Below are 27,439 nucleotides of genomic sequence, written 5' to 3'. Positions count from 1 at the left end.
TTTTGCCACTACAGATGAGCATTAAGAAAAAAACATGGCACGAAAAGCAATTTACATGGGGAGGTTTCTGGTGTGTAGATACGCCCTAACGACTACACACATCCCTAAATTTGAAACTGTCTATTACAGCACTATCTTATGTTGCAGCATCCACATAGTATGTATGTGACCACAGCAGGTTGAAAATTTAAACTACTGGCTGCAGTAAACTGTCAGATTAATTAATTTATGAGGATAAAATGTAAGATGGAAGAAGCCTTGAGAAAAGTCAATCAGGTTAATATTACTAGTTTCTAAAAATTGTGAACAAATGGCATTGTCATACAGAATGGCTAAGTTTGTTCCTATCAAATGAAAAGATGCAAAACTGAAAAATTAGTAGTCCAACCATAGCCAACTTATTATGGTGAGTGCTTGTATGGTAGTAATACTCATAATAGTGACATCAACACAAACGTCTTGGTTTTTTAGAAAGCTACAACTTTTTATTGGAAAGCAATATTTTAATTCAGATGTTGTCACTCACGGTCTTTTGTTTTGCAAATGTATCTACCCAAAAAAGCATTGTGGAGACTTGTAAATTTTCCAGTTAATCTATGCTATAAGCAAGTGAATAATAACATTTTATGGATCATGAAGATTTAGAAAATGTTTTTATACAATTTTACCAGCATACCTCAGAGATACTGCAGGCTTGTTTCCAGACCACCACAATAAAGCGAATATCGCAATAAAGCAAGTCACATTAATCTTTTGGTTTCCCTGTGTATATAAAAATTATATTTATACTACACTGTAGTCTATGAAGTGTGCAACAGTATTATGTCTCAAAAGCCAATGTACATACCCTAATTTGAAAATACTTTGTTGCTAAAATTAAAAAAATGTTAACCATCATCTGAGCTTTCAGCAAGTCACAGTATTAACGAAGGTCACTGACAACAGATCACCATAACAAACACAATAATGAAAACGTTTGAAATATTGTGAGAACTACCAAAATGCGACACAGAGACACGAAGTGAGCAAATGCTGTTGGAAAAATAGTGCTGATAGACTTGCTCAGCAGTGTTACCACAAGTCCTCAATTTGTAAAAAACACAGTATCTGTGAAGCACAATAAAGCAAGGTATGCCTGTTCGTTTGATTCCATTAACCACCCAGCATGTTAGCTACTATCATCTGCATTTAACCATGAGACTCCTGAGCATGGGAGAGAGACATGGCCCCATCCTCCTGCCCCATCACAGAACGGGTAATCTGAAGAGTTTAGACTTGAACCTAGATTTTCTAAATCCAAATCAAGTTGAATTTCCAATAAGTGAACAGATTTTTCTATTTCCTAAATTAACATGTTTTCCCTCTTCATATGAGTCTTGCATTGACAAAAGTTAAATACCCACTGCATACCTACAAGTACGCTGTAAAATTTTAAACAATATATATATATTTTTTTGCGGTGCACGGGCCTCTCAGTGCTGTGGCCTCTCCCGTTGCGGAGCGCAGGCTCCGGACGCACAGGCTCAGCGGCCATGGCTCACGGGCCCAGCCGCTCCACGGCATGTGTGATCTTCCCGGACCGGGGCACGAACCCGTGTCCCCTGCATCGGCAGGCGGACTCTCAACCACTGCACCACCAGGGAAGCCCTAAACAATATTTTTTAACGTAAATAGACACGGGAAATCTTGACAATTTTCATGTTAAGAACCCTAATTTCATAGCAAAATTATTTGGCACTTACCACCATTAGAATTTTTTATATTATTTAGGACAATTATTTTCCTTACAGTCTGCTTGGCTAGAAGATGCAGAAAACTAAAATTGGCTAACCTAAGATTTTAGAAGCTTTACGTATACAAGGGCTGAACCTTTTCTCTGGGATGTAACTATTATTTGTTTTTCTCTCTCTCTCTCTGTCCCCAGAAAAAAAAATTAAAAACAACTTTTACTGCTTTAAAATAGACTTTGAACAACTACTTTAAATATATGAATCCATATATTTATTTTATTATAAATGACAGGAAACATGAAAAGTTCCAGAGGACTATAATAAAAAATCAATTTATATAAAAAACAAGATATTATAGCAGCACTTCAATGAGTATTGCTAAGAGACAGGAAGAGTATCTTCTATCTAGGACAGAAAATGCAAAGCATTTTCTTTCGATCACAACTCATTTTATCTATAACTTAAAATAATGAATCCATCCCTTGGAACTCTGGGAGAAATAAGCAATTCATTTCCCAAGCGTGAAGGGGAAGAACCCTTGTGAAAATGATGTACCTCCGTTTTTCCCCAAAGTTGGCAGCCCTCACAGTCATTAAAAGACATACTTACAAGGCAGCAGCGTTCACCTTTGGCTCCTGTCCCACATCTCTTTTAGACCTCCTCCCTGCCCTCTCTTCCTGCCTTTTCTTCCGATGTGCTAGAGCCCCTTGCTAACAGTATCCTCCCTCCAGGTGGAGTGTATTGTCTGTGTGTGTCCGTTTATTTTATATCGGTCTTGAGGATAAGTGTCCCTAAAATCTAAAGAATTACTATCTTAAGACAGTTATTGTGTGCTTATAGGTTATATAATTTTGAGTATGCAATCTATACTTTTTCATTAACTAGAAATCAAAGATATTTACTGTAAAGTGTCATCTTGTTTCAATTGTTTTCCCAATTTTCCTGGTTTCTGTTGATTCCACCAAAAAGTCACTTATATTAGTCTCAAGTGTTCTTTCGCCTATATTTTAAGCATATATGAGAAAAATATATAGTCTGTCTTCTTTCCCACTAGAATTTTTTACTCAGATAATTGAATAACATACAAATGTTTATGTTGCCTTTTTTAAAAATTCACAATATATTCTGAAGATTTTGCATTCAACTACATAAGAGATTCTTCTTTTAAATTGTTAAAATATGCTTAATTTATATTAACACTATAAGAAGGCCTGTATGTCTCTAAAAAGCAGTTTAAATGTTAAACAGAATAATACCTAATCAGAGAAAAGCAACTCAAAACTACAATGAGGTATCACAGCACACCAGTCAAAATGGCCATCATCAAAAAGTCCACAAGTAATAAATGCTGGAGAGAGTGTGGAGAAAAGGGAACCCTCCTACAATGTTGGTGGAAATGTAAATTAATGCAGACACTCTGTGAAACAGTGTGGAGGTTTCTTAAGAAACTGAAAATGGAGTTACCACATGATCCAGCAATCCTACTACTGGGCATATACTTGGAAGACGAAAGCTCATTTGAAAAGATGCATGCACCCAATGTTCATAGTGGCAGTATTTATAATAAGCAAAACACAGAATCAACCTAAGTGTCCATAAGCACAAGAATAGATAAAGAAGATGTGGTGTGTATACATATATATATATATACATATATATATATGTGTGTGTATATATATATGTGTGTGTGTGTATGTGTGTATATATATATATATATATATATATACACACACACATACATACATAATATACATACACACAATGGAACATTAGCTGTAAGAAAGAATGAAATAATGCCATTTGTAGCAACATGGATGGACCTACAGATTATCATACTAAGTGAAGTAAGTCAAAGACAAATATATCACTTATATGTGGAATCTAGAAAAATGATACAAATGAACTCATCTACAACACAGATGTAGACTCACAGACATAGAAAACTAACTTACGGTTACCAAAGGGGAAGGGGGAAAGGGATAAATTGGGGATTAACAGATGCATACTACCATATATAAAATAAACAGCAAGGGAACTGTATAGCACAGGGAACTGTATCTTATAATAAACTGTAATGGAATAAAATCAAATAAAGAATCTAGATATATACATATATGTATAACTGAATCACTTTGCTGTATACCTGAAACTAACACAATATTGTAAATCAACCACACTTCAATTTTAACAAAGAATACCTAATCAAGTTGTATAATTCGTTGAACAGAATTTTTTCCACCTGTGGGCAAATTGAGTCTATAAGGTGACATCTACAGGTAATAAGCAATTGCCCTTCAATACAAGACCAAACACAGTAGATACACACTCAGGAGTAAACAAAAGAGCTAGTTACCTTTTTAAGAATGACAAGATTTTAAGTGCACGTGTGTGTGTTTAACTCAAATGAAATACATCACCTCTTAATAATTGCATACTTAGGATTATTACCTAAATAACAACTATTTTATGTAATACCACAAATCATAAAATGAACATATGTGTGGGTTTGTAAAACTTTTCCAGTCTAGCAGAAAAATCAACCCTGGAATGTAAAGAACACTAAACTGCACTTCCATTCAAGCCTTTTTAAATGTAAAATTCACAAAGTATAACATGCGTTCAAAAAATTACACAAATCATAAATGTCCAGTCTACAAATTTTCACAAAGTGAACATACCTGTATAACAAGCATCCTAATAAAGAAATGGAATATTTACCAGCACCCTGAAGACCCTTGCATGTAAAGAACAGCCAGAGGTACTATCTTGACTGAAGAAAGAACAAGTACCTTTTATGAGAAGTTGAAAAAAAATTATTAAAATTCTGAAACTATTAACTCGAATACTTCACTCCCTCTCTATATAGGAAGTCTATAACCTCCTACCCTCTCAGCTTTTCTACAAAATGCTATAAATATAGTTCATGCTTGAAATCACAGGAATGTGAAGGTTTGAAGAATGAGGCATATTCAAGAAGGGCACAAAAGTCCAAGTTCTCAATCCCAAGGGAATATAACAAACTCCATACTAATTTGTGTCTGGAATTTAAATCTCAGAGATTAGATCTAAATCTCCAAGATGGAGAACCAGAAACTGTCAGGGCTTCTACTGAGTACCAGCTCTCAGCATCTTTTTATTTTTAAGATGCTGGGGGCAGGAGTTTATTAAATTATTTATTTTTGCTGTGTTGGGTCTTCGTTTCTGTGCTAGGGCTTTCTCTAGTTGCGGCAAGCGGGGGCCACTCTTCATCGCGGTGCGCGGGCCTCTCACTATCGCGGCCGCTCTTGTTGCGGAGCACAGGCTCCAGACTTGCAGGCTCAGTAGTTGTGGCTCACGGGCCTAGTTGCTCCGCGGCATGTGAGATCTTCCCAGACCAGGGCTCGAACCCGCGTCCCCTGCATCGGCAGGCGGAATTCTCAACCACTGCGCCACCATGGAAGCCCTCTCAGCATCTTTTGAACATTGGGCAATTACAACTAATTAACTGTTAATTACAATTGACAATAAGGAGGGCTAACCATGACTGAGTGTTTTGCCATGACATAAGCTCTTCTAGACACTTTAATGAGGTGTCTCATTTAATTTTCATATCAACTTTATAAGGTAAGTACAAGTATTATCCCTGTTTTAAAGATGAGCTAAGTAAGGTAGAGAGGGACTAAAGTGATAAAAAACTATTTGGAATGGGTCATCCAGCTTGGAAGTGGTGGAGGCAGTATTTTAAAGCCAGGCAGTCTGATTTCCACTACAGGAGGGGCTCACAACAAGTCTCTGACAGAAGTCGGAGGTTTTCTAAGAGTCAGCTTGGCAAGAAGTAGTGGAGCATATGAGGGACCTCAGTTAATCAGGCAGCAGAGTACAATAGGGCTCCAGGCACAGGAACTCAGGAAACTGGAGTCCGACTCAGTATTCAGAGTCCCAAGGGGATTTAGCATGGTCAGTGTTGGGGTTCTCATCGCCCATTCCACTGGGACTCCCTTGTGATAGTTTAGAGGGTCTCCAAAATTGAGGCGATTTTCTTCCAGCAGATGGTATTCTCTCAGTCAGCCTCTAACACTGGCCTCTTGGTAATGATAGGCTTCTTTTAGTTTTATGATCCTTTCCATGGAGGTATCACAAGGCTCACAGATATATTCTTTCTTGAGAAGAGAATTCCCTGACTTGTTGTGTTAAAAATATACATATATGTTGATATGTATATTTCAATGGCTTTAGACAACAAAAGTTTATTTTGTGATCATGGAATCCCATGTGGGTAGATTTTATTTTTTAGTTATGCCATCTAGCACTGGTGACTGTGATGGAAAACTGAAAGAAAAATGGCAGAAGCACACCTACTGAGAACTGCCTCAGCCTGTAAGTCCTAACTGCAGAGGAATCTGAGTAACAGAGCAGCACACGTGGTATCTGGTGAGCCCTATGTACCCACCACACACAGCTTACTCTTTCAGGAGTTGGAGACATTCCTGTTGCCTTTCCTTGTTCTGGATTATTGATCCTGGCATTCTGTTTGGTCAATTGTGAGTCTCAAATTTCATTGGCCATTTCTCCAGGGAGGCCTCCAAGACCCTTATACAAACTATTTCTTGTAGGGAATGCTGTAATATCCTAGTGTGGATATGAACCTCTTTTTAAAAAGTGTATTAATGTAATTTGAATTAATTTTGTAACTCAAGGAAACAATTCCTATGATTTTCTCTTGGTGCCAGTGACAGCACTTTATAGATATTGGAGATAAAACATTCTAGAAAATATACTGATTGAGTTCTTTGGACCAATAGCTTTGGTTCTCAATTTCCATGACTTTTACTGATTATCACTCTTCAATTTCTGATCATTTCTCCCACTTATGTGATTAAAAACCTTCTAGTCATTGGCTCTTTTTACTTTTTAATATTTTTTCTATTCAATTCCTCTTCACATGAAATATTATAATAGTTTCATATCCATAATATAGAACTTTACTGGCAGTGAGGCTCTTTACATCCCTGTATTTATGGTGTTCTTAGAAGTTTTATCTTGCCTGGTTGTACTCAAAATTCATTGTTTGACTCCATTTCCAAAGCTGAATAATAATAATATCTCTTTGTTAATTATTTAAATCAAGGTTAACAATTGCACACAGATGAAAATACTACGCTATCCTCCCCGTGCAGAAACCAATCTAACTGAGACTTGAAAAGATGCTTCCAGGTATAGAAGAATATAGAAATAGTGAGTTTTTCAGATGTATGCTAGTAATAGTGCGTTTTTCTAGACTAGAAATAGTGAGTTTTTCAGATGTATGCTTCTGCAGGATTTTTCTAGACTAGAGAGAGTGAGTTTTTCAGAATCATGCTTCTTCAGGATTTTTCTTTTCCAGATAGTCCCCAGAGTGCTTTATTGAGGTCCATGTAGTCTTGACCCAGAGAATTCCTGATAAACAAATGTTTGATCATTGTAAGGGCTCCAAGATTCCAGGACCAGTCAAATTCTTGTGTATAACCTTTAGAGGGAAACCTAAACCAGACAATAAATTCAAGAATTAAATTGGCCTCTGAATCACAGATGGCTTGAAGCCAAACAAACTAAATATGCTAAATATTAGACTAATAAGAACATGGATTCTTTCAGATGTAAGTGAAACATACATATACATTTATACACTACATGTACATACACACACCCACACGCAAAGGTACATATATAAAACCAACTCAAGCTAGCTAAAGCAAAGAATGGGAAGTCAAGGAATTGAAATTTGAGCATGACTGGATGAAGGGACCCAAAGGATATCAAGACCTTGCCACTCTATATCTCTCTGCTCTGCTTGGCCTCATAGACATTTCTGTCCACATGCAGCTGATGCTTGCAATCCTGATTGCTCCTGCAAACATGGTTGTGAAGATCAATTGCCCAATCTCCCAAGGTGGGGTTGGTGGATAGGAGGGTTAGTCCCACTCCAGCTGAACAAGTTTATTTTGTAGTGATAGGAGTTTCCCATTGGAGGTGACTCAGAGAACAATATTTTTCCTCGTAATGGTGGAAATTAAAGGATATGAGCCTGAGCTCTCTCTCCCATTAGTGAATTACCTAGCAAGATCCTAAGCCTGGAGAGAATGAGGCAAGCTGCCTCCAGATCATGGACAGCAACCTCAAACCATAGCAACTTCTTTACCAAAATTATGTTTAATGTTTTAGGATGATCGTGGTTGTTTTATCATGACTATCTTTGCTTATATTTTCCTGTTTAGTATTTTAATTTACCAACTTTACCCTTTTGGACTCTACTTTTCACCTCTTATTGTTCATATGTTGCTAATTTTACATTCTTGTTATTTCCATACTCTTTTTTAAAAGTATCAGCCAAACAATAAAAGTATCAGCCAAACATCATAGCAGGGGCAGATGTGAGGTTGATCTATGCTGTAAATCAGGGATATTAGGTAGCTGTCTCATGTGTGATACTGGCCAAAGTTCAAATACTGTCTGCACTGAGCTGGCCCAAGAGAGATTCCTCTAGCAACTAATGATGCTCAAAAGAATGTCTGGCAAATTTTAGATGTTCAATAAATATGTACTGAGTCAATGACTGTCTTCCCCATTTCATCCTTATTTGTATTCCTTAACTATAAAATTAATCTACAGTGAGAATAAGTTGCCCCCCTTCAATTTACAAATGAAGGAAGGAGGGCAAGATAGGCTAAGTAACCTGAGAACAATAAGTGATTCATTGAGTCAGGCTTAGAATTTGTGTAAATATCATGTAACTTGATTGAAAAGATGTTAATTAATGATTGCTATATGCAAACCACTTTGCTAGGTGATAGGGAGATAGATAATTAAGATGTTATTCCTATCCATCCTAAGCATACAATCTAATTAGAAAAATATAGAATCTGAACCATAGTATGAAATAAGTACTACTTAGATTTAAAGAAGCAGGAAGTCCAGAGGAAGGTGTGATTTGTTATGATGAATAGACCTGGTAAAGATTTTAAAATGAGGTGACTTAACTTTCCCTTACTGGATAAGACTTTAAAAGGTAAAGAAGGGAGAATGCTGGGCTAATGTAATAATACAAGTCATAATTTAAACCAGTGAAAGTTGAAGGAAATTGGATATCCGAAGTGATAAAGTATAGGTAGTGATAAAGTTAGCATTACAAATTTATTAGAGTCCATGGATAGGAAAAAAATAATTTCAGAGACCGTAGCATCATTGAAATTTTTGATGAGAAACTTGTCATCGTTGCCCATTTATTTTAGAATTTCTAGCTTGAACCCTTCCAGTAGAGCAAGAATAAACTAGCTAATTCAGTAACCAAGGATCTCTCCACTCAACTTTCTCTCTAGTTCACTGTTTACAGTGGTGAGAATACTGCCCTGGCTAAACCCTGACAATTGTTGAATAAACTCATTTTGACCTAACCCATTGTCTGGGCTTGGTTCTTGTTCCAGTGCCTCAGTTTTACAGATAAAAATCCTTATAGCGGCATAGTTAATTGAAATCTGCATTGGCCTATGCTAAGTGGCTTTTAAGATGCACACCCAGAATTAGATCAGATGCCCCCAGCTTGTTAGCTTCTAGTCTTGTTTACCTTACCCTCGTTCAAACATATTTAGTCTCAGCTGGGCTCCCTTCACACCCAAGGTCTACCTCCAGCATTTTCATTTCTTCTACATTCCCACTAATTTCTTCTACCTCTAGGTTCAGCCCACCAAATGACTGGTACCACGCTAAGGTATCTAAACCCTGTTGGCTGGAATAACAGAGAAATGCTCTCTGTGTCCCAACACAGACAAAAATGAGGAATGGACAACAGTAACATTTGTTGTTTGACTGGTGTATACTAAATAAGACAAAATGACCAGTCACTGTGGACATTTTGTTTGAATCCTAGATCAGAAAAGATTGCTTTCTGCCTCCTTAGAAGTTACAGGCATTTTGGTCATGCTAATAATCGTTTCATAAACAATAAGTAGTCTGTACTCTTACAAGCCTTACAGATATTAAAGGCTGAAAATGTACAAATAGCAATCTAAAGCTGGCTATTTGTAGCTAAATTATAAGAGAGTCTCAAAAGATGTACTTTCGATTAGAACATTACTCACAATTGCAGTAACACATGCCAAAAGAAAAATTTTTCATGTATCAGAAATTGGACCCAGGTAATTTGCTTGACATCACCTAACAACTTAGAAAACAAACAAATCATTGCATCTCTGTTAGTGTTTCCTGAATGATGAATGCAATCAATATAAGTGATTGCTCTTTAAATGAGAGCACCATCACTTCTTCCAAATAATGTGATGGTCTTAGGCCTTTTGCTTCCATCTTAGTTTGCATATCTAGCTAAGGTAAACATGGTATTTACACATCTCACTGCAGGATCATTAGCAATTTCCATTTGGAGATAAATATTTTAAAATGTGATACTGTCATAAGAGAATCTCAACATATAATTTATGTGCAAATAAAGAATAAAAGGAATGAATGAAAACTATTCTCATTTCAATACTTACAGAAATCTTTCTATAAATTTGTTTCATGATCAAGTTTTTTATTAAAGTCCAAAATATTTATCTCAGTAATTTTGATAATTTACTATTTTAACTATAGTTTATGTAAGTTTTAAATTTATTTAGAACATGATTATTTAGCTCTGGCTTTATGAATTCTTTTAGTTTAATACTTATTTCCAATAAAAACATGCAAAGACTCATTAAATTTAAATAATAAAACTATAAATGCCTGTTTGCGCTGCTTTAAGTCTAAATTTACAGATCTTAAAAATAAAAATTCTCTTGTTTCTATCTAGGTTTCAAACTAATTTTTTTAAACATCTTTATTGGAGTATAATTGCTTTGCAATGTTATGTTAGTTTCTGCTGTATAACAAAGTGAATCGGCTATATGTATACATATATCCCCATATCCCCTCCTCAAGCTAATTTTAAATGTGTCTAGAGTGTCATGATCAAAAGCAACCTTTTCAAAATGTGATGTATTTCTCAATACTCATATCTAAAACCAAAAAGACTCTCTTATTGATCTATTGACTTCTGAGGGCAATTATGGTGGTTTCAGACATTAAAATTGCTGTTAACTACAATATTGTTTGGGCAGTGGCAAAGCCATGATATTAGTTAACGTTCAAACTGACATTGATTGGCTTTTTTCGATAATAAATATAAACTTGCTAGACATCAGTGTTCAACTATTTCTTTTCTGACTGTTATGGAACTAGCAAAAAGAGATTCAAAATGGTGTTGCATGACCATTCCCATACCTGAGACAAAATTACTGCTTTATTTACGCCCATATAGCACTCTGTATATGCCTCTAGTGGAACATTTACTACATAGTATTTATTGTTTACTTTTGTACATGAATTCTAAGTTCTTCATATTCCAGTGGCCCACTTAATTGGAAGGCTCTCAGATATTCATCATTGAATAAATATTTTCAAATGAATGAACTTATGATAAATTTCAATCAGCAACAGTAAGTCTAGAGAGGTGTGACCAATAAGGTGTTGGGTGACAATTGAAATGTTCTAGGTGAATGCTATTCAATACAGGAACCACTAACCACATGTGACCATCACACACTTGATATGTGGCTGCTACCACTGAATTTTAAATTTTATTTTGCTTTAAAGTTAAATTAAAATATAAAGAGATATACAGTTAGCAGTTATTGTGCTGGACAGCACATTTCTAGATGTTCTTTAAGGAATAAACTTTGGCAATCTTCCAAAAGTATAATTTTCTTCCATAACTGTCAGGAAATCCAAAAGCTGAAATGGGAATTCAACTATAGATTTCCCTATAGCTATGAGACAGATGTCATAGTCAAGTTTTCATTGACAATGACCAAAAAACACTGAACTGCTAAATAAAAAGTGAGAAGATATTCCACAACCAGATCTAAAGACTCCAGAATTGTTGCCTTTTGCTGTCATGATTATTTACTGAGCCCCAGAGCCAAAATCAACTGAAGCAGATGAACAGACAGAAAAAAGGAAATTAAATACAAAAGAGGGTGATGGCCAATAGAGCTGGCTACTAAAAAAGCAGTGAGTATTATCAGTGTTCATTCATCTTGAAACATACAGGTCTCAGACATGAATTTCCAGAATGTAATAGGCAAACTCACAATGCACCAAGACCATGCCACCAAAATTTCCCCAGACTTGTTTAGACTCTGATGATAACCTTCCTTCCCTTTGGACTCATTGTTTGGCCACTGATTGCTTTTAATTTGACTTACTCTCCTCTAACTTAAGTAATTCATTCATTCAATAGTTATTGTGTATCACCCTACATGCTGTTTAGTGTCCCAGGCACTGGGGTACAGATCTGAACAAAGCTGACCAAAATCCTTGCTTCCTAGAGCTTAGAGTAGGGCAATACAGGACATAAACAAACTACACAATTAAAAGACATCATGTGCTAGTGGCTGACAAGTGCTATGGAACAAAATCAAGCGATAATGGCGGGGGAGGGAGGGAGAGGGAGAGAGAGGGAGAGAGAGGGAGGGAGAGAGAGAGAGAGAGAGAGAGAGAGAGAGAGAGAGAGAGAGAGAGAGAGAGAGAGAGAGTGTGTGTGTGTGTGTGTGTGTGTGTGTGTGTGTGTGTGTGTGTGTGTTTAGGATGCAAGGCAGCAAGCCATGTGATTATTTAAAGAAAGAGTATTTCAGTCAAGGGGTAAGAATAGGGGTGGGGGATGGGGATCTTTGAGGTAGAGCAAGAGAACTGTATAGCTGGAACAGAATGCAATAGAAGAGCAGAAGGAGGAAGATCAGAGAGGTAATAAGGGCTAAAAAGACACAAGAGGGAAGAGATATGGGAACATATGTATATGTATAACTGATTCACTTTGTTACAAAGCAGAAACTAACTCACCATTGTAAAGCAATTATACTCCAATAGAGATTAAAAAAAAAAAAAAGGGCTAAAGTGTGTAGACTTTGAAGACACTTTTAAGGACTTTAACTTTTACTCTGAATGATATGGAAAAATTTTGGAGAAGTAAAATTAACCTTTGATAGGGTTAGTCTGCCACTCTGACTACTGTGTTAAGATTGCAAGGCGTCAAGAGAAAAAGCAAAGAAATCAGGTTCAAGAGCTCAGGATTAAGAGACTTTGTAGTTGCTCAGGTAAGAAATGAGGGTAGCTTGAACCAAGGTGATAGATATTGAGGCGGTGAGAAGTGATCAATTTCTAGATACGGTTTTAAGGTACATCTAAGGCTGTACAATTGGATGGACTGGATGGATCTACTGTAGATGTGAGAAAGAGGAGTCAAGATATTTAACCTGAATAACTGAATGACTGGAGTGGTACTTACTGAAATGAAGGCAACTGGAAAGTAGGGATTTGGGAAGAGAAAAGCAGGAGCTAAATTCTGAATTTGGTTGATTTGAGATGTTTCTTAGACATCTGTGTGTAGTCACAGATTTTAAAAATTGTAGAGTCTAAAGAAAAGTGTGGAACTACGGATATAAATTTGGGACTCATCAACATCTAAACTCTGTGAAACTGAGACATCATGGAAGACTACCAAGAGCAGAGAGGGATACAAATGTTTGCAGCAAATGCAGAAGTGTCCATGATGAAGGTGAGGTGAAAGGCATCTCCTAGAAAAGCCCTGAATCCTAAGGGCAAGAAAAAGAGAAACTGATGTTGCTTATTGACACCGGGGAGTGTCAGAGTACAATAGGTAAAGATCATAAGGATGACCCTGAATTCCTCAGAGAGGAAAAACATTGCCTAATGTTTAAAGTATATGTTCATTTAAAGGAAAAATCTGAATTACATTTTTCAAAGTGTTCTACTATAAAGGTTTGCATATAAACATTAGTAAAATTTTTTAACTTTCAGTAATTTGGAAAAATCTATTCTGGGACATGTACCCTTATCATTCCAAAACCTGAAGTGTTACTACTATCTCCACCTGTGATATGTGGGACAATTAAGAAACTTTCAGACTATAGTTAACAATACTGTATTATGTGTTTGAAAGTTGCCAAGACACTAGATCTTAGAAGTTCTCACCACAAGAAGACAATTTATAACTACATGAGGTGATGTATGTTAATTTCTCGTGATAATCATTTTGCTCCATGTCCATAAATCATTATGTTATATAAACTAACACAATATTATATGTCAATTATATCACAATAAAACTGGGGGAGGGTACTCAGAGAAGAGAGCAAACTTGTTTCTTGTTCTTTTATTCTTCTCCCCCATATGCCTTTTGAGCTTCTAGAAAGTTCAGAATTATACATTACTAATGGACTCTACTCTTTGGACCTATCATTGTAGCCTGAAGAAATTATTCTTTTGGAAGTGTATTAAAAAACAAACAAACAAAAAAAAAAAAACCCAAGTGACACCTATTAAGTAAACTAGACCCTTGCTAGAAAATTTAAGTTTCACTGGAATTAAGCAATTTGCTATTCTCAATGGAGATCTTAACTCAGGGGTGTTTTGTGAAGGTATAAGTAGGGGTGAGCAGATTGTTCTCTTTCTAGAGGTTATAGTCTCATTGTGACCACAGAAAAATCGTTTCCAAGAGTTGCTTTGGTTGTAGCCATCAGAAAAGGGAGGAAGGAAAATATTTCAATAGTTCTATATACTTTGTTAAAAGGAAAGGCTATCACTGTTATTATATAAAGCAGTCTAAACTCTAGTGGTTCACGTTTTGAAATTTACTCAGGGATGCTGAGTATTTTTTCAGGTACTGTGTCTCAGAAATGATAAACTGCAATGGGAAAAAAATACCTTGTGTTTTACGTTAAAAAAATAAACTAAACGTCATGGAATGGCAGAATCTGACCTTTAACATAGTTGCAATATGTCTGGAAGTATGAGTATTAATACCATAATTTATTTACCTATTCCCCAGATGACCACAGTACTCATTTTAAAACAATCTTATAGGACCATGGTATGATTTAGAATCAAGAATCCATATGATGTCTTAATAGTTTCTGGTAAGATTCCAGTTTCTATGAGTTTCTCTTCCATTTCAATAGCTACAACATTTCTTAAAGTACACAGAATCTTAATTGGTAAACTACAGAGATGCCTTGAGATTTTTAAACTAAAGTTTTAAAAATTTCTAAACAGAGCACAAAAAAGAGGCAAAGTTTAATTTTTTTCAAAGAGCTGATATTTTTTAAGATTTTTTCAGTCACTGACTTCTCCCAGTTACCACTCTAAAGAGTATTAAAAATGCATAATAATTTCATTCATTGACATGTAGCTGTCCAGTTTTCCCAGCACCACTTATTGAAGAGGCTATCTTTTCTCCATTGTATATTCTTGCCTCCTTTATCAAAGATAAGTTGACCATATGTGCATGGTTTTATCTGTGGGCTTTCTATCCTGTTCCATTGATCTATATTTCTGTTTTTGTGTCAGTACCATACTGTCTTGATTACTGTAGCTTTGTAGTATAGTATGAAGCCAGGAAGCCTGACTCCTCCAGTTCTGTTTTTTTTTTTTCCTCAAGATTGCTTTGGCTATTCGGGGTCTTTTGTGTTTCCATATAAATGGTGACATTTTTTGTTCTAGCTCTGTGAAAAATGCCACTGGTAGTTTGACAGGGATTGTATTGAATCTGTAGATTGCTTTGGGTAGTACAGTCATTTTCACAATGTTGATTCTTCCAATTCAATAACATGGTATATCTCTCCATCTGTTTGTATTGACTTTAATTTATTTCATCAGTGTCTTACAGTTTTCTACATACAGGTCATTTGTCTCCTTAGGTAGGTTTATTCCTAGGTATTTTATTCTTTTTGTTGCAGTGGTAAATGGGAGTGAATCTGTAGATTGTTTGGGGCAGTTAGAACATTTCCTAACACCATACACAAAAATAAACTCAAAATGGATTAAAGACCTAAATGTAAGGCCAGACACTATAAAACTCTTAGAGGAAAGCATAGGCAGAACACTCTATGATATAAATCACAGCAAGATCCTTTTTAACCCATCTTCTAAAGAAATGGAAATAAAAACAAAAATAAACAATTGGGACCTAATGAAACTTAAAAGCTTTTGCAGAGCAAAGGAAACCACAAACAAGATGAAAAGACAACCCTCAGAATGGGAGAAAATGTTTGCAAACAAAGCAACTGACAAAGGATTAATCTCAAAAATATCCAAACAGCTCATGCAGCTCAATATCAAAAAAACAAACAACCCAATCCAAAAATGGGCAGAAGATCTAAGTAGACATTTCTCCAAAGAAGATATACAGATTGCCAACAAAAACATGAAAGGGTGCTCAACATCACTAATCATTAGAGAAATACAAATCAAAACTACAATGAGGTATCACCTCACACCAATCAGAATGGCCATCATAAAAAAATCTACAAACAATAAATGCTGGAGAGGGTGTGGAGAAAAGGGAACCCTCTTTCACTGTTCATGGGAATGTAAATTGATACAGCCACTATGGAGAACAGTATGGAGGTTCCCTAAAAAATTAAAAATAGAACTACCATATGACCCAGTAATCCCACTACTGGGCATATACCCTGAGAAAACCATACTTCAAAAAGAGTCATGTACCCCAGTGTTCATTGCAGCACTATTTACAATAGCCAGGACATGGAAGCAACCTAAGTGTCCACTGACAGATGAAAGGATAAAGAAGATGTGGCACATATATACAATGGAATATTACTCAGCCATAAAAAGAAATGAAATTGAGTTATTTGTAGTGAGGTGGATGGGCCTAGAGTCTTTCATACAGAGTGAAGTAAGTCAGATAAACAAATACTGTATGCTAACACATATATGGAATAAAAAAAAAAAAAGAAAAAAATGGTTCAGATGAACATAGAGGCAGGACAGGAATAAAAATGCAGATGTAGAGAATGGACTTGAGGACACGGGGAGCGGGAAGGGTAAGCTGGTATGAAGTGAGAGTGTAGCACTGACATATATACACTAGTAAATGTAAAATATATAGCTAGTGGGAAGCAGCTGCATAGCACAGGGAGATCAGCTCAGTGCTTTGTGACCAGCTAGAGGGGTGGGACAGGGAAGGTGCAAGGGAGACGCAAGAGGGAGAGGATATGGGGATATATGTATACATATAGCTGATTCACTTTGTTATACGGCAGAAACTAACACAACATTGTGAAGCAATTATACTCCAATAAAGATGTTAAAGAAAAAAATGCATAATAGTGTGATCTGAAAAAGAATACATATATGCATAACTGAATCAGGTTGCTGTACACCTGAAACTAACACAACATTGTGAATCAACTATGCCTCAAAAAAAAATGTGTAAGAGTAGGTTTTGATTAATTTTTTACTTTTAATTGAAACATTTCTATTAAGTCCATTTCTCAAATCCTATAATGGCTTTTAAGTGAAAATAGGATATTAAATAACACCATTCAATTTTGGCATACATTGCATGCAAATAGAACTCTAAGATTTATATCAGTTGTCTTCAATATGGTATTTTTCCATGAGGGAATTTATGAAGATAAGAATGGTGTCCACAAATTAATATTTCATAAGTATCAATCACAGTCATACCTTTGCTGCGGATCAAACTACCCAGGTTGCCTAAAATACTAGACTGTCTTTAACTGAAATTATATCAACTTACTGGCTAAACTGAATATCTCATGCTGAGCTGAGCACAGTAATACATGCCTTTCATTAATATAAAATTAGTTATGTATTATTTTCTAAATACTATTTGGTGATCAAAACCTAGATGAGAGAAAGTAATTTTTAAAATTTTTATTGGAGTATAGTTGATTTACAATGTTGTGTTAGTTTCTGCTATACAACAAAGTGAATCAGTTATACATATATACACACTTTTTTTTAGAATCTTTTCCCATATAGGTCATTACAGAGTGTTGAGAAGAGTTCCCTGTGCTATACAGTAAGTCCTTATTAGTTATCTATTTTATATATAGTAGTGTGTATATGTTAATCCCAATCTCCCAATTTACCCCTACTCCTCAACCCCTCCCCACCCCCTCGCTTTCCCCCCTGGTAACCATAAGTTTGTTTTCTACATCTGTGACTCTATTTCTGTTTTGTAAATAAATTCATTTGTATCATATTTTTTGGATTCCACATATGTGATATCATATGATATTTGTCTTAGAGAGAGAAAGTAATTTTAAAAGATCCTTAAATGAAAAACTTGGGAATGGTAGAGTTTTAAGAAGCCATGATTAAAGACTGCAAATTAATATAATTGAAAATTTCTTTATAATTTCACTTACAACAAGAAGTACAATGTTATCTAGAAATGAAACTTGAAATTATAAATCCATAATGATCTGCCAATTTAAATGCAGGAAGAGTATTTGAAATTTTAAAGCAAACTATATGCTCGCTCTTATGTATGTGTACATTTTTACTTATAAATTGTTAGGCAATCACTTGAGAATATTGCAGCACTTCATTCAAAATTTGAAAAGAAAGATATATCAGCTGTCTCAGTTGACATTTCCCTCATATGTCAAAAGCTAATGGATACTCAGATGGCTCTTAAACTTTGCTTCTATCTCCACTCTTTCCCTCATGATCACAAAAATAACTCAGTGAAGATCCTCTCAGATTTAAGCAAAACAAAATTCTTGTGAACCCAAAGATCACCAAATAATATAATTGAATAATTTTGATAGTTTTAAAACTGATTTGATCTGCACATCCAAAACCCACTGAATTTAAAACTCAGAGTTTAATGAATGGATTAATCTTTACCATCTAAAGTGTTATATTTTATTTACATTGGCTGGCATCCTCTAACAATGATTTTTCAAGATGAACTTTCCTTTTAAATTATTCAAGTTAATCACTGACATTGAATGATAAGCTAGCATTAGCAGATGTAGATACATACAGAGTATTTACTGCCTATGTTAAATTGTGCAGGATATTATACTTTTAAGGACCAAGATGGACAAAGATGAAAATCTGGTCTCATTCTGTTGAAAACCTAGTGACTTTTCTATTAGCATCAGCCTTTGTCAAAAGTGAGAAGATTTACATAAAATTACTAAGAAACATGGAACATTCAATTAAGGACTAATTCTGTAAATTATTAGAATAAAAAGTAACTTTTTAACAATTAAAAAGCTTTACAAACTTTAATAAAAATTGTTTATAAAACATAAACTGCATCAAAATGTGCTTTTGCTTCTCTCTCATATATGTGAAAGGAGGTGGGAGAAAATATTTGGATGCAATGTGACCGACAAGGGATTGATTAATTCACAAAATATACAAACAGCTCATATAGCTCAATATCAAAAAACAACCCCCAAAATTGGCAGAAGACCTGAATAGGCATTTCTCTAAAGAAGACATACAGATGGCCAAAAGGTATATGAAAAGATGCTCAACATTGCTAACTATTATAGAAATACAAACCAAAACTACAATGAGATATCACTTCACACCAGTCAGAATGGACATCATCAAAAAGTCTACAAATAATAAATGCTGGAGAGGGTGTGGAGAAAAGAGAACCCTCCTACACTGTTGGTGGGAACGTAAATTGGTGCAGCCACTATGTAGAACAGTATGGAGGTTCCTTAAAAAATGAAAAATAGAGCTACCACATGATCCTACAATCCTACTCCTGGGCCTATATCCACAGAAAACCATAATTCGTAAAGATACATGCACCCTAATGTTCATTGCAGCACTATTTACAATAGCCAAGACATAAAAGCAACCTAAATGTCCATCGACAGATGAATGGATAAAGATGTGGTGCATATACACAATGGAATACTACTCAGCCATAAAAAAGAATGAAATAATGCCATTTGCAGCAACATAGATGGACCTAGAGATTATCATACTAAGTAAGCCAGAGAAAGACAAATATCATATATTGCTTATATGCGGAATCTAAAAGAAAAAAGAAAAGACAAATGAAGTTATTTCCAAAAACAGAAAGAGACTCACAGACATAGAAAACAAATGTATGGTTAACAAAGGGGGAAGGGGGGTGGGGGAAGGGATAAATTAAGAGGCTGGGATGTACTTATACATAATACTGTGTATAAAATAGATAACCAACAAGGACCTATTGTATAGCACAGGGAACTATACTCAATATTATTTAATAACCTATAAGGGAAAGAATATGCATACATATATACATACATATATAAAATATATACATACCTATATGTATATATGTATAACAGAATTGCTGTGCTATACACTGATACTTACATGATATTGTAAATCAATCATACTTCAAAACAATTTAAAAAAAGAAAGAAGCAACAGATAATTTAAGAAAGTGGTTATAAAAAGACCCTTAAATGAAAAACTTGGGAATGGGCACAATCTCTAAATTCCAAATGATTTTCTGCATTTAAAGGATGGAGATTTTAGGAAATGGATTAAGTCAAACAATTTATTATATTAGCTGTTCACTATTGAATTAGAAATGGTTCCTGTCCTAGTTTAATACATCAAGGAAAGAAAACACTTTTCAAAATAATTGTCTATGAAATACTTGATTGTTCATATCCTTAGCCAAGGAAGTTCACTAAGTCAGCTTATCTTCTGGCCTTCAAATTAGAAGACTTCTCTGTTATTAAATTAGCAACAAATTAATAAGCAAATTACCCTTTGGCAACTGGGTTCAAATACAGTAAGGCTAAATTTTGATTACCTTTCCCAAATCAAGTAAATGATTTTGTACCGTAAGCGTTTATTGAAATAAAAAAGTATGTGAATATTTTAGCAATTCCCTATTTATTAAATCCAAGCATTGCAATTTTTAAGCATTAACATGCTTACAGTAGTGAAATAAAGAATGATTGCCAACACAAAAAGATCAGTGACCTTATCTATAGTTAAGGTCTAAATTCAGCTTCATTAAACTGATAGCCTGGTTCTTTATATCATTGTGTTACTGAGAATGAGATATTAACCAGATATTACTCAGGTATTAAAAATACTCTGCATTTGTTTGCTAAGGCTGCCTTAAACTACCACATATTATGTGACTTAAAGCAATAGAAATTTATCTTCTCACAGTTCTGGAGACTAGAATCCTGAAATCAAAATTTTGGCAGGGCCATGTTCCCTCTGAAGGCTCTAGGAAGAAGTCTTGCTTGCTTCTTCATAGCCTCTGATGGCTCCCAGCCACCCCTGGCATTCTTTGGCTTGTAGCTGCATCACTCCAAACACTGCCTCTGTCTTCACATGGCCTTCTCCCCGTCTGTGTGTGTGCCTGTGTCCTCTCCTATTCTCATAAGAACACTAGTCATTGGATTTAGGGCCCACCTCAAGGTCCTTAATTAAATCTACAAAGACACTTTTCAAATACAATCATATTTACAGAAAATAGGAGTTAGAATTTGAACATATCTTTTTAGGTTACAATTCAATGGACTGCAGCCTCTAAGTGGTTAGACTAAAAATATTGATTTGATTCAATCCCTTTTCTATTCTAAGAAATGTTAAGATTTTGCTAAATACATCAAATGCCTAAGGTATGTGAGAAATGAGATGGGGGATATAAAGAGGAAAACTAGTTATCTTATGATCCTCTTACAACTAATTTCAGAGAGTATTTCTAATAGGATAAAAAGAAAAAGTGTCTGACCCCCACTGATAAAAGTACATTCCTCATGAAAGAAACAAGAAGAGCAGGCAGTAATATTTTGTGTTAAGGGTATTACCTTAAGGTAAACAGCTTACTTGGAAGTTCAATTTAATAGACTATTGAAATAATTTATATCCTAATTTTATACATTTTCTCAGTGTAATTCTTTAGATACAATTATATCTACCATTTTTTGTTATATGAATTTTATTGTCTTAATGGTATTATGACTATGAATATTGAAAAGATTTTTTTTCAGATGTCCTCAATCAATACTAAGCCAAAATCTCTAATGGCTAAAATCCCAAAAGCTGGCAGTACCAAATGCTAGCAAGAATGTAGAGCAAGAGGAAATGTCGTTCATTGCTGGTGGGAATGCAAAATTGTACAGCCACTTTGCAAGACAGTTTGGCAGTTTTTTACAAGAATTTTATCATAAGATCCAGCAATCTAGCTCCTACATACTTACCCAAACAAGCTGAAGACTTACAAAGCTGAAGCTTTGTTCATAATTGCCCAAAACTGGAAGCAACCAAGATATCCTTTCAAAGTGAATGGGTAAAAAAAAAAAAAAAAAAAAAAAGTGAATGGGTAAACTGTGGTACATCCATACAATGGTATATTATTCTGCAATAAAAAGATATGAGCTATCAAGTCATGAAAAGAAGACAAAAAAGATACTGCTAAGAAAAAAAAAAACCTGAAAGGGCTACATACTATGATTCCAAATATATGACACTGCAGAAAAGGCAAAACTATGTTGACAGTATAAAAAACAAAAATCAGTGATTATCAGAGGTTCAGGGTAAGAGAATGAATAGGTAGAGCACAGAGGATTGAAGTCAATGAAACTACACTGTATAATACCATAATGGTGAGTACACATTATACATTTGTCAAAAACCATAGAACTACAAATACAGAGTGAACCCTAATGTAAGAAATATAATTTAGTTAATAATGTATCAATATTAGTTTATTAATTGTAAGAAATGTACCACACTCATCCAGATGTTAATATGATAAATTGTGGGGAGAGGGAGTATATGGGAAAGAAACTCTGTACTGTATTTTCTGAAAATCTATAACTGTTTTAAAAGTTAAAGTTTATTAATAAAAAATTATGTTGCTTCTTATCCTAAATCAAGTTTGATTGAATGAATGCAGCCCTTGAGAGTTATGTAAGATTACCCTCCTGACCCATGATGCCTGGTGTATGAGCAATCATTCTATTTTCCTCTTTTGTATATTTTCTGGGGCTCTGTTACAATAATGTTTAAAAGCCAAGAAATAAATCAAATCTGTGTTTGAGAACTAAATCTCTAAATGTAAACTCATTAGCATTTTAGATTCTCTATCCAGCAGGAAATTACTTAATCCATTTATTTTAATTTTTTGGCCTGTAGGATCTCTCTCAAAATCTTTAAAATGGTATTAGACAGGGACTGAAATTTTCATTTTTTTAAAAAAAATTCCATTTCCTTTTAATTTTATAACATTTTATATTCCAAAAACAATTGTATGTGTTAAATGACAGCACCAATATTCTAATATGTGCTTAATTTTTTCATTTCCTCTGTCTCTTTTGGCATCCATTGGGGCAGAGCTATCCAATGCCACAGAATGTACCTGTTCCCTTTTGGTGCTATTATTACTGCCCTTATTTGAAGTTTTCCATATTTGTGTAATAATACATGACATTAATATAAGGAGCACATCTTGGAGTCACACATAAAAATAAAGAATTCTCTCTTCAAAAGTATGTTGTTTATCCTTCTATAATACTACCACAAACACCAAAATTTTAAAGTGTAAAATGGAGAAAATCTACTCTTTGGTGTTTGGAGATTGTTTTCTTTTGTATGGGGTCAAATTATGTCAAACAACAATGTCAAATCATATTGACTAAACTTATTATGGTTTCTATGAAGTTATATTATTTTAAATAACTATAATACTGCCTTCTGCTTTTAGTTTAAACATCATTTTATAATAAAACTTTACAAAGTATATGGTAGAAGTTGAGCTATAAAGGGGGAAATAGTACAAATAGTTCATTGAAATAGTCTACTTTAACCTTGTTCAAACATTTATGTTATCTTCTGTAGAATGAAGCATATAATTTGCTTTTGATTTCTCATTTACCCAAGATTATTTGAATGTACAGCCTCCATAAACTATTATATCTACCTAGGGAATATGGGAGTTCTTTGTATAATGTACTACATAGCATTGAACTGAAAAATCTAAATAATGTACACGGTAGAGGAATCTACGTGCATTCAACTGTCTGTGTTATTTGCTGACCTGTAGATAACTTTCAGCTTACTATTTTCAAATAAATAATAACTCAACTGTGTGCCTCTCTCCTTAATGGGGACCCAAAATGCTTAGGTAAGTTTAAACTATCATGAAATATTTACTTGGTTGCATTTGCAAATTATACAGTACTCATGTGAATAATTGTGAAGTAGACAAAGCTTCTATGTTTGTTTTCCTTCCTCCCATTTGATGGTCCTTTGCCCAGGTGCCTTTTGCCTCCATCACCATTTTCTTGGCTTCCTCAGGACTCGTATCATGGCAATTCTATATGGCATCCAGTGTGTTATAACATTGGATATTTTCCTAAGACTCTTTGGCAAGGGCATGAACTGTCAGCAAGCGCCAGTGGCCCCTGGGTGTAGGCTGCTGCAGCCTTAAACAACATAGACCTAGTTGTGCTAAGCAGGCATGGCTGAAGCAAAGATTATAAAGAAAAAGAAACAGGTTACAGGAAATTATTAGTGTTATGGTTAGAAAGGAAACATATATACACTTCCCCAACTAAGCTACTTCTTATTTTGTTTTGATCTATCTGTCTTTGAGGGCAAGGAATGAACTTTGGAGGAGCTAAATTTGGATTCCTATTGTTTGTCCATAAGCACAAAGATCACTACACCACATGGTCTCACTTTGTCTCTAAATAGTCTTAGTATATACGAGAAAGTAGACTTCCCATGGATGCAGCCTTATCAGACTCAAGTGATTCCTTGGAAAGAGGTAGTAGAAACAGCCAGTGTACACAGGACTAAAAATGTCTGCTTGTAAGAGGTGGCCAAAGCTTTAGTCTTAGATACAACCCACACTCAGTTCAGTATTGGGGTGCCAAAAACAAAGTTTTTAAGCAATAACTTAAATTAGGAGGGTTTTTTTTTTTTAACACACTAAATGAGAAACAAAGGAACCTCAAATAAGATCTGTTTTGGAGGTTTCCAGTACTGTACATTTAAAATTTTGCAAGAAGACCATATTTTTTCCAAACACCCTTTTCTCAGAGAGAAGGTAATATTCACAGGTGGGCAATGGCCATAATCCAAATATGGTAGATCCACTGTGCCAAAATTAACTTGTCCCAGTAGGGTTCCAGTTCATTTTCAATGTTCAGGTAAAGAAAATTAGCAGCAATTGCTATCCTGGCAAAAAAAAAACACTGAGATGATATCCTCAGTACCACCGAGTCCCTGCTACACTCCTTGGTAAAAGATACTGGGTTCTGGAAGCATAAATTGGCCTGAGATAACTGCTCAGGAAGATGGAAATTTGCTTGCTGTTTTTAACTTAGTGTGACTGAGGCAAATGCTGTGATAATCTACGTCTTATTAAGTCTTTGGTCTCCTTAAAAAGTCAAGGCATGTCATAAATCATACCAATGTTTTCTTAGGTTCCTCTCCCAAGGAAATAGAAATAAAAACAAAAATAAACAGATGGGAGCTAATCAAACCTTCAAGCTTTTGCACAGCAAAGGAAACCATAAACAAAATGAAAAGACGACCTACAGAATGGGAGAAAACATTTGCAAACAATGAGACCAACAAGGGATTAATTTCCAGAATATACAAACAGCTCAGACAACTCAACAAACAAACAAACAAAAAATGGGCAGAAGGTCTAAATAGACATTTCTCCAAAGAAGACATACAGATGGCCAACAAGCGTATGAAAGGATGCTCAACATCACTAATTATTAGAGAAATGCAAATCAAAACTACAATAAGGTATCACCTCACACTGGACAGAATGGCCATCATTTAAGTCTACAAATAACAAATGCTGGAGAGGGTGTGGAGAAAAGGGAATCCTCCTACACTATTGGTGGAAATGTGAGTTGGTGCAGCTACTGTTGAAAACAGTACTAAGGTCCTTCAAAATACTAAAAAAAGAGTTTCCATATGATCCTGCAATCCCACTCCTAGGCAAATATCCAGACAGAACTGTAATTCAAAAAGATACACGCACCCCTATGTGCGTAGCAGCACTATTCACAACAGCTAAGACATGGAAACAACCTAAATATCCATAGACAGATGAATGGATAAAGAAGCTGTGGCACATACCTACAATAGAATATTATTCAGCCATTTAAAAAAAAATTAAATAATGCCATTTGCAGCAACATGGATGGACCTAGAGATTATCATACTAAGTATCAATAAGTCAGAAAGAGAAAGACAAACACCATATGATATCACTTATATGTGGAATCTAAAATCTGACACAAATGAACTTATCTACAAAACAGAAACAGACTCAAAGACATAAAGAACAGACCTGTGGTTGCCAAGGGGAAGGGGTTGGGGGAGGGATGGAGTACAAGTTTGGGGTTAGCAGATGTAAACTAGTGTATACAGAATGTATAAATGTATATATATGAATCACTTTGCTGTATAGCAGAAATTAACACAACATTGTAAGTCAACTATACTTCAATTTAAAAAAGGTCAAGCATGTCAAAGTTGGTTTTGAGAATATGGAAGCTACTGGGTAACTGAACCTACTCCAGACAGACACAGATCCCACTGAGGCTGCTGATGCAGCCCAGCTCTCTATGCATTGAGAACATCTCTAATTGAGCATTGGAGAAAGACAGGAGAGAAACCTTCGGACTTTTCACTCACAAAGGAGGGAAGAATTTTGGATTTCAATCATTTGTCCACTGTACTTTAACTTGCAAAGGGAATATTTGAATATTAATTTTCCCATAAAATTGATAAGGTAGCCATATTCAAATTTATATTCCTAAGTTGCTAATATTTTGTTACTGAACTATGAACATTTTTCTTGAAACACCTTTATGCTATATTTATTGAAGTATAAAGAACTTCTGATGCAACTGGATAAAGTTTTAGGTAAATAAAAGAATGAATTTTCAGTGTTAGTTGCATAGAGATCATGAATTCATTATCATTATTGTCCCATTCTGACCATTTAAAAAGTCTTTTGTTTCCAGAAAGATACTCAGATGTAGCGGCTAGGATCAGGGGAGTGACCACATGAAGGTGACAGCTGGAGACTCAGATTTGGCTTATCTCTCTGAGGGCTATATCCACACATGACAGACAAGATAATTTTGGCACTGTGGACCTACCATCTCTGGATAGTATGTATAGGTGGGGTATTAGCTCCTCTCCAAAAGGAGGGCGCAGGAAGAAAAAATGCTGTCTTCTTTCAAAGTTTAACAGAGAATAAGGTTTCGGAAAATTTTCAGAGAAAATGACTGTTTCCTTCCACGTGGAAATTGATCAGAAAGCGTAATATTCCCAACCTCTCTCCATGCCCTTTACTCCCTCTGCCTAAAGGGAGATGCAGTGACTTTTCTAATTGTAAATGTGATAAGGATATAATGGACTTGCTGAGCTCTTGTTTTCTCTCAGGAGCTGCTTTTTGCTTGTAGGATGGAGACCTTCTCTGTTTCTACAGCTAGATTTTGACTTAACAGTAAGAGCCTTCTTCTGGTCCTGTTTTGACTTAATTGAATAGGTACATCTGTCTAATTCTAGGTTTCATTTCCCAGGCCCATTTGGTGGTTACATTAAGCTACATACTCCACCTTCTAGTAGCAATAAAGTTGATGTTTCTGCTTTACATTTTCCTTACTCTCTTTGTTTGGATTTATCATTTTTTTAGATGCCACTGAGGAAAAAAACAATGTTTGATAACCTCAAAGATCCTAACACTTGTGCTCAGCCTAGTATCTGTAAACACATCTCTGAACAGTTGCATTTTAATTGGAGTAGTTATGAATTTATTCCCTCAAAATGTATGACTGTTGCTA

At 35.1% G+C, this 27,439-nt stretch overlaps 1 protein-coding gene across 2 annotated transcripts in view; it reads right to left on the bottom strand.

Moving 5' to 3' along the window:
* The window catches only part of CHODL (chondrolectin), a 407,133-nt gene that overhangs the window by 36,645 nt on the left and 343,049 nt on the right, over positions 1–27,439 (bottom strand). The window lies entirely within an intron of this gene.

This window comes from Kogia breviceps, chromosome 5 (assembly GCF_026419965.1).
Source record: "Kogia breviceps isolate mKogBre1 chromosome 5, mKogBre1 haplotype 1, whole genome shotgun sequence".
Classification (NCBI taxonomy): Eukaryota; Metazoa; Chordata; class Mammalia; order Artiodactyla; family Physeteridae; genus Kogia; species Kogia breviceps.
This window is presented reverse-complemented; position numbering and strand designations above follow the sequence as displayed.